Source organism: Hemiscyllium ocellatum, assembly GCF_020745735.1.
Source record: "Hemiscyllium ocellatum isolate sHemOce1 chromosome 15 unlocalized genomic scaffold, sHemOce1.pat.X.cur. SUPER_15_unloc_16, whole genome shotgun sequence".
NCBI classification, from domain to species: Eukaryota; Metazoa; Chordata; class Chondrichthyes; order Orectolobiformes; family Hemiscylliidae; genus Hemiscyllium; species Hemiscyllium ocellatum.
Window position 1 is genome coordinate 52,501 of NW_026867452.1, and position 7,500 is coordinate 60,000.

Genomic DNA, 7,500 nt, shown 5'->3' on the forward strand with positions numbered 1-7,500 from the left:
ACCCCTCCCCTTGCGTCAAGAGACCTCCCCACCAGCCTCTGACTGATTCTTAGAACGGACGGAAAGAGTCGGGCAAGCCTGTCAAAGCTTTGAGCGAATGTCAAAAGCTTTAGACTTCCGCGAACTCTCCGGCTTGCACTGAGACGCGAGGTCGATGTGCTAAGCACCACGGGGCCCCTTTCGCCTGCAGGTCCCGAGCCGCCAACATGTTCTTAGTATCGTGTTCTCCAAACCTGGGTGACGGGCACCGCAGGGAGGCAGAGCCATCGCACTTGCCGGGTGGCAGAGGAAGGACCGGACTATGTACAATAGCGGCCAACGACTCCCAGAGCCGGTAGTGCGGCGTCTGCTCTCAGCCTAAGAGGCTTCTGGGAGTGCTCAGGCAAGGGTCAGCCTGCACCCTTGCTGGCAGCACCCAGGGGAACCAGGACGCTTGCATCTCTCGCCTTCATTTTCGACACAAACGCCTGAGGAGGGAAGCCAACCCTCCGTGTGTCAAGAGACCGTCCCCGCCCCGGCCTCCGACTGATTCTTAGAACGGACGGAAAGAGTCAGGCAAGCCTGTTAAGACTTCCGCGAACTCTCCGGCTTGCACTGAGACGCGAGGTCGATGTGCTCAGCACCACGGGGCCCCTTTCGCCTGCAGGTCCCGAGCCGCCAACATGTTCTAAGTATCGTGTTCTCCAAACCTGGGTGACGGGCACCGCAGGGAGGCAGAGCCATCGCACTTGCCGGGTGGCAGAGGAAGGACCGGACTATGTACAATAGCGGCCAACGACTCCCAGAGCCGGTAGTGCGGCGCCTGCTCTCAGCCTAAGAGGCTTTTGGGAGTGCTCAGGCAAGGGTCAGCCTGCACCCTTGCTGGCAGCACCCAGGGGAACCAGGACGCTTGCATCTCTCGCCTTCATTTTCGACACAAACGCCTGAGGAGGGAAGCCAACCCTCCGTGTGTCAAGAGACCGTCCCCGCCCCGGCCTCCGACTGATTCTTAGAACGGACGGAAAGAGTCAGGCAAGCCTGTTAAGACTTCCGCGAACTCTCCGGCTTGCACTGAGACGCGAGGTCGATGTGCTCAGCACCACGGGGCCCCCTTCGCCTGCAGGTCCCGAGCCGCCAACATGTTCTAAGTATCGTGTTCCCCAAACCTGGGTGACGAGCACCGCAGGGAGGCAGAGCCATCGCACTTGCCGGGTGGCAGAGGAAGGACCGGACTATGTACAATAGCGGCCAACGACTCCCAGAGCCGGTAGTGCGGCGCCTGCTCTCAGCTTAAGAGGCTTTTGGGAGTGCTCAGGCAAGGGTCAGCCTGCACCCTTGCTGGCAGCACCCAGGGGAACCAGGACGCTTGCATCTCTCGCCTTCATTTTCGACACAAACACCTGAGGAGGGAAGCCAACCCTCCGTGTGTCAAGAGACCGTCCCCGCCCCGGCCTCCGACTGATTCTTAGAACGGACGGAAAGAGTCAGGCAAGCCTGTCAAAGAATTGAGCAGATGTCAAAATCTTTTAAGACTTCCGCGAACTCTCCGGCTTGCACTGAGACCCGAGGTCGATGTGCTCAGCACCACGGGGCCCCTTTCGCCTGCAGGTCCCGAGCCGCCAACATGTTCTAAGTATCGTGTTCCCCAAACCTGGGTGACGAGCACCGCAGGGCGGCAGAGCCATCGCACTTGCCGGGTGGCAGAGGAAGGACCGGACTATGTACAATAGCGGCCAACCACTCCCAGAGCCGGTAGTGCGGCGTGCGAGGTCTGCTCTCAGCGGAAGAGGGTTTTGGGAATGCTCAGGCAAGGGCCAGCCTGCACCCTTCCTGGCCGCTCCCACGGGAACCAGGCTACTTGCAATCCTTTCCCCCAATAGCAAGTGCCTTTTGGAGGGACGGCCGGAGTCAACGTGGGGTTTGCCCGCCCTCCAAAGTGTCAAGAGACCGCCGCACAGGCCTCTGACTGATTCTTAGAACAGGCAGCAAGAGTTGGGTAAGTCTGTCGAAAATTTGACAAAGTGTCAAAAATTAGACTTCCGAGAGCTCTTGGGCATGCACACAGGCCTGTCATTCAAGTGCTCTGCCCGCGGAACCGTTTTTCGGATGCCTTTCAAAGTGGTCCCGCGCCGCCATTTTGTTCTAAAAATCGTGTTCCCAGAAATCTCCGGGTACCCCGCCAACCTCACTGTGTCACAATGTCAAGTGGCACTGAATGGGTCTGAATTTCAAATTCGACTGCTTCGCTCTGGAACTCGAACCCGGCAAAACCGTTTGGATTTTTCCCGGTCCAGACTTCCGCGGCAGACAAAGTTAAAGTTTTCGGGCTGCAGACTCAAAACGACATCTGGCCAACCGCCGGGCTCAATTCGCCCAGTTCCTCCGGCACTTCGGAACTCATGTTCGGCATGAGTTTTTGAATCTTTCCCGATGCTTCGGCATTTTCCTCCGCTGACACTTAGAATATTTTTCACACTTGGCCGAAAATTTTTCTAAGTTTTTCTGGTTACTGATTTCTTCTTTTCGGGCATTTTTCTAAGTTTTCTTGGTTACTCATTTCTCATTTTCAAACATTTTTCTAAGTTTTTCTGGTTACTGATTTCTTCTTTTTGGGCATTTTTCTAAGTTTTCTTGGTTACTCATTTCTCATTTTCAAACATTTTTCTAAGTTTTTCTGGTTACTCATTTCTCATTTTCAAACATTTTTCTAAGTTTTTCTGGTTACTGATTTCTTCTTTTTGGGCATTTTTCTAAGTTTTCTTGGTTACTCATTTCTCATTTTCAAACATTTTTCTAAGTTTTTCTGGTTACTGATTTCTTCTTTTTGGGCATTTTTCTAAGTTTTCTTGGTTACTCATTTCTCATTTTCAAACATTTTTCTAAGTTTTCTTGGTTACTCATTTCTCATTTTCAAACATTTTTCTAAGTTTTTCTGGTTACTGATTTCTTCTTTTTGGGCATTTTTCTAAGTTTTCTTGGTTACTCATTTCTCATTTTCAAACATTTTTCTAAGTTTTTCTGGTTACTCATTTCTCATTTTCAAACATTTTTCTAAGTTTTTCTGGTTACTGATTTCTTCTTTTTGGGCATTTTTCTAAGTTTTCTTGGTTACTCATTTCTCATTTTCAAACATTTTTCTAAGTTTTTCTGGTTACTCATTTCTCATTTTCAAACATTTTTCTAAGTTTTTCTGGTTACTCATTTCTGCTTTTCCAACGTTTTACTAAGTTTTGCTGGTTACTGAGTTCACACTTTTAAACATTTTCGGGCATTTTTCTACGTTTTTCATGTTACTCATTTAGCACTTTCAGGCACTTTCCTATGCTTTCCTGCTTACTGATTTCACACTTTTAAGCATCTTCGGGCATGTTCCCTAAGTTTTGCAGTTCATTCGTTTGGGACAGTCAGGCAGCTTTCCTAAGCTTTCCTGGTAACCGAATTCACATTGTTGAGAACTTTGGAACCCTTCCCTAAGCTGTGCTGGTTACTCACTTTACCTCTTCAGACACTTGCCCCCGTTGTGACAGAGACCACTTCCCGACTCGGGAAATGCACCAAATTCGGCCTGAACTCAGAGGGCAGTCCCCCCTCGAAGGCGTGGAAGTCGGCAGAATCGCCGGGTCAAATCCGGCTGAGCTACCCGGCTTGGAAGCCTCAAAGTCGGTATGAGCTGTCAGGTTCACTCCCATCCCCGTTTGGACCACTTCCCGACTCGGGAAATTCACCAAATTCGGCCTGAACTCAGAGGACAGTCCCCCCTCGAAGGCGTGACAGTCGGCAGAACCGCCGGATCAAATCCGGCTGAGCTACCCGGCCCCGAAGCCTCAAAGTCGGTAAGAGCTGTCAGGTTCACTCCCATCCCCGTTTGGACCACTTCCCGACTCGGGAAATTCACCAAATTCGGCCTGAACTTATACAACAGTCCCCCCTCGAAGGCGTGACAGTCGGCAGAACCGCCGGATCAAATCCGGTTGAGCTACCCGGCTTGGAAGCCCCAAAGTCGGTAAGAGCTGTCAGGTTCACTCCCATCCCCGTTTGGACCACTTCCCGACTCGGGAAATTCACCAAATTCGGCCTGAACTTATACAACAGTCCCCCCTCGAAGGCGTGACAGTCGCTAGAACCGCCGGATCAAATCCGGTTGAGCTACCCGGCTTGGAAGCCCCAAAGTCGGTAAGAGCTGTCAGGTTCACTCCCATCCCCGTTTGGACCACTTCCCGACTTAGGAAATTCACCAAATTCGGCCTGAACTTAGAGGAGAGTCCCCGCTCGAAGGCGTGGAAGTCGGCAGAATCGCCGGGTCAAATCCGACTGAGCTACCCGGCCCCGAAGCCTCAATGTCGGTAAGAGCTGTCAGGTTCACTCCCATCCCCGTTTGGACCACTTCCCGACTCGGGAAATTCACCAAATTCGGCCTGAACTTAGACAACAGTCCCCCCTCGAAGCCGTGGCAGTCGCTAGAACCGCCGGATCAAATCCGGTTGAGCTACCCGGCTTGGAAGCCCCAAAGTCGGTATGAGCTGTCAGGTTCACTCCCATCCCCGTTTGGACCACTTCCCGACTTAGGAAAATCACCAAATTCGGCCTGAACTCAGAGGGCAGGCCCCCCTCGAAGGCCAGGCATTCGGCAGAACCGCCGGGTCAAATCCGACTGTGCTACCCGGCCCCAAAGCCTCAAAGTTGGTATGAGCAGTTAGGTTCACTCCCATCCCCGTTTGGACCACTTCCCGACTTAGGAAATTCACCAAATTCGGCCTGAACTTAGAGGAGAGTCCCCGCTCGAAGGCGTGGAAGTCGGCAGAATCGCCGGGTCAAATCCGACTGAGCTACCCGGCCCCGAAGCCTCAATGTCGGTAAGAGCTGTCAGGTTCACTCCCATCCCCGTTTGGACCACTTCCCGACTCGGGAAATTCACCAAATTCGGCCTGAACTTAGACAACAGTCCCCCCTCGAAGCCGTGGCAGTCGCTAGAACCGCTGGATCAAATCCGGTTGAGCTACCCGGCTTGGAAGCCCCAAAGTCGGTATGAGCTGTCAGGTTCACTCCCATCCCCGTTTGGACCACTTCCCGACTTAGGAAAATCACCAAATTCGGCCTGAACTCAGAGGGCAGGCCCCCCTCGAAGGCCAGGCATTCGGCAGAACCGCCGGGTCAAATCCGACTGTGCTACCCGGCCCCAAAGCCTCAAAGTTGGTATGAGCAGTTAGGTTCACTCCCATCCCCGTTTGGACCACTTCCCGACTTAGGAAATTCACCAAATTCGGCCTGAACTTAGAGGAGAGTCCCCGCTCGAAGGCGTGGAAGTCGGCAGAATCGCCGGGTCAAATCCGACTGAGCTACCCGGCCCCGAAGCCTCAATGTCGGTAAGAGCTGTCAGGTTCACTCCCATCCCCGTTTGGACCACTTCCCGACTCGGGAAATTCACCAAATTCGGCCTGAACTTAGACAACAGTCCCCCCTCGAAGCCGTGGCAGTCGCTAGAACCGCTGGATCAAATCCGGTTGAGCTACCCGGCTTGGAAGCCCCAAAGTCGGTATGAGCTGTCAGGTTCACTCCCATCCCCGTTTGGACCACTTCCCGACTTAGGAAAATCACCAAATTCGGCCTGAACTCAGAGGGCAGGCCCCCCTCGAAGGCCAGGCATTCGGCAGAACCGCCGGGTCAAATCCGACTGTGCTACCCGGCCCCAAAGCCTCAAAGTTGGTATGAGCAGTTAGGTTCACTCCCAAACCCGTTGGGACCACTTCCCGACTTAGGAAATTCACCAAATCCGGCCTGAACTTAGACAACAGTCCCCCCTCGAAGGCGTGACAGTCGGTAGAACCGCCGGGTCAAATCCGGCTGAGCTACCCGATTTGGAAGCCTTCAACACAAAACCCATCCGGCAATGCCACTCAAAAAGGGCCCAAATTCAGAAACACCCCCTTCAATAGGTACCACTTCCTCGGAGACACTACCGGGACACGCTCCCCTCGGCGAAAATTAAGCCCCCACCACTAACTGAAGCCAACCGCAGCCCCAACTTCAACGGAGAAATCAGTAACCAATTCAAAAATGCACTTGGTTACTGATTTGTACTGCTTCAAAAATATTCTAAGTGTCGCTGGTTACTGATTTGTACTGCTCCAAAAATATTCTAAGTGTCACTGGTTACTGATTTGTACTGACTCAAAAATATTCTAAGTGTCGCTGGTTACTGATTTGTACTGACTGAAAAATATTCTAAGTGTCGCTGGTTACTGATTTGTACTGACTCAAAAATATTCTAAGTGTCAGTGGTTACTGATTTGTACTGCTCCAAAAATATTCTAAGTGTCGCTGGTTACTGATTTGTAATGCTCCAAAAATATTCTAAGTGTCGCTGGTTACTGATTTGTACTGCTTCAAAAATATTCTAAGTGTCAGCGGTTACTGATTTGTACTGCTTCAAAAATATTCTAAGTGTCGCTGGTTACTGATTTGTACTGCTTCAAAAATATTCTAAGTGTCAGTGGTTACTGATTTGTACTGCGTCAAAAATATTCTAAGTGTCGCTGGTTACTGATTTGTACTGCTCCAAAAATATTCTAAGTGTCGCTGGTTACTGATTTGTACTGCTTCAAAAATATTCTAAGTGTCGCTGGTTACTGATTTGTACTGCTTCAAAAATATTCTAAGTGTCAGTGGTTACTGATTTGTACTGCTTCAAAAATATTCTAAGTGTCGCTGGTTACTGATTTGTACTGCTTCAAAAATATTCTAAGTGTCAGTGGTTACTGATTTGTACTGCTTCAAAAATATTCTAAGTGTCGCTGGTTACTGATTTGTACTGCTTCAAAAATATTCTAAGTGTCAGTGGTTACTGATTTGTACTGCTCCAAAAATATTCTAAGTGTCGCTGGTTACTGATTTGTACTGCTTCAAAAATATTCTAAGTGTCAGTGGTTACTGATTTGTACTGCTCCAAAAATATTCTAAGTGTCGCTGGTTACTGATTTGTACTGCTTCAAAAATATTCTAAGTGTCAGCGGTTACTGATTTGTACTGCTTCAAAAATATTCTAAGTGTCAGTGGTTACTGATTTGTACTGCTTCAAAAATATTCTAAGTGTCGCTGGTTACTGATTTGTACTGCTTCAACAATATTCTAAGTGTCGCTGGTTACTGATTTGTACTGCTTCAAAAATATTCTAAGTGTCAGTGGTTACTGATTTGTACTGCTTCAAAAATATTCTAAGTGTCGCTGGTTACTGATTTGTACTGCTCCAAAAATATTCTAAGTGTCGCTGGTTACTGATTTGTACTGCTTCAAAAATATTCTAAGTGTCGCTGGTTACTGATTTGTACTGCTCCAAAAATATTCTAAGTGTCGCTGGTTACTGATTTGTACTGCTTCAAAAATATTCTAAGTGTCGCTGGTTACTGATTTGTACTGCTTCAAAAATATTCTAAGTGTCAGTGGTTACTGATTTGTACTGCTTCAAAAATATTCTAAGTGTCGCTGGTTACTGATTTGTACTGCTCAAAAATATTCTAAGTGGGG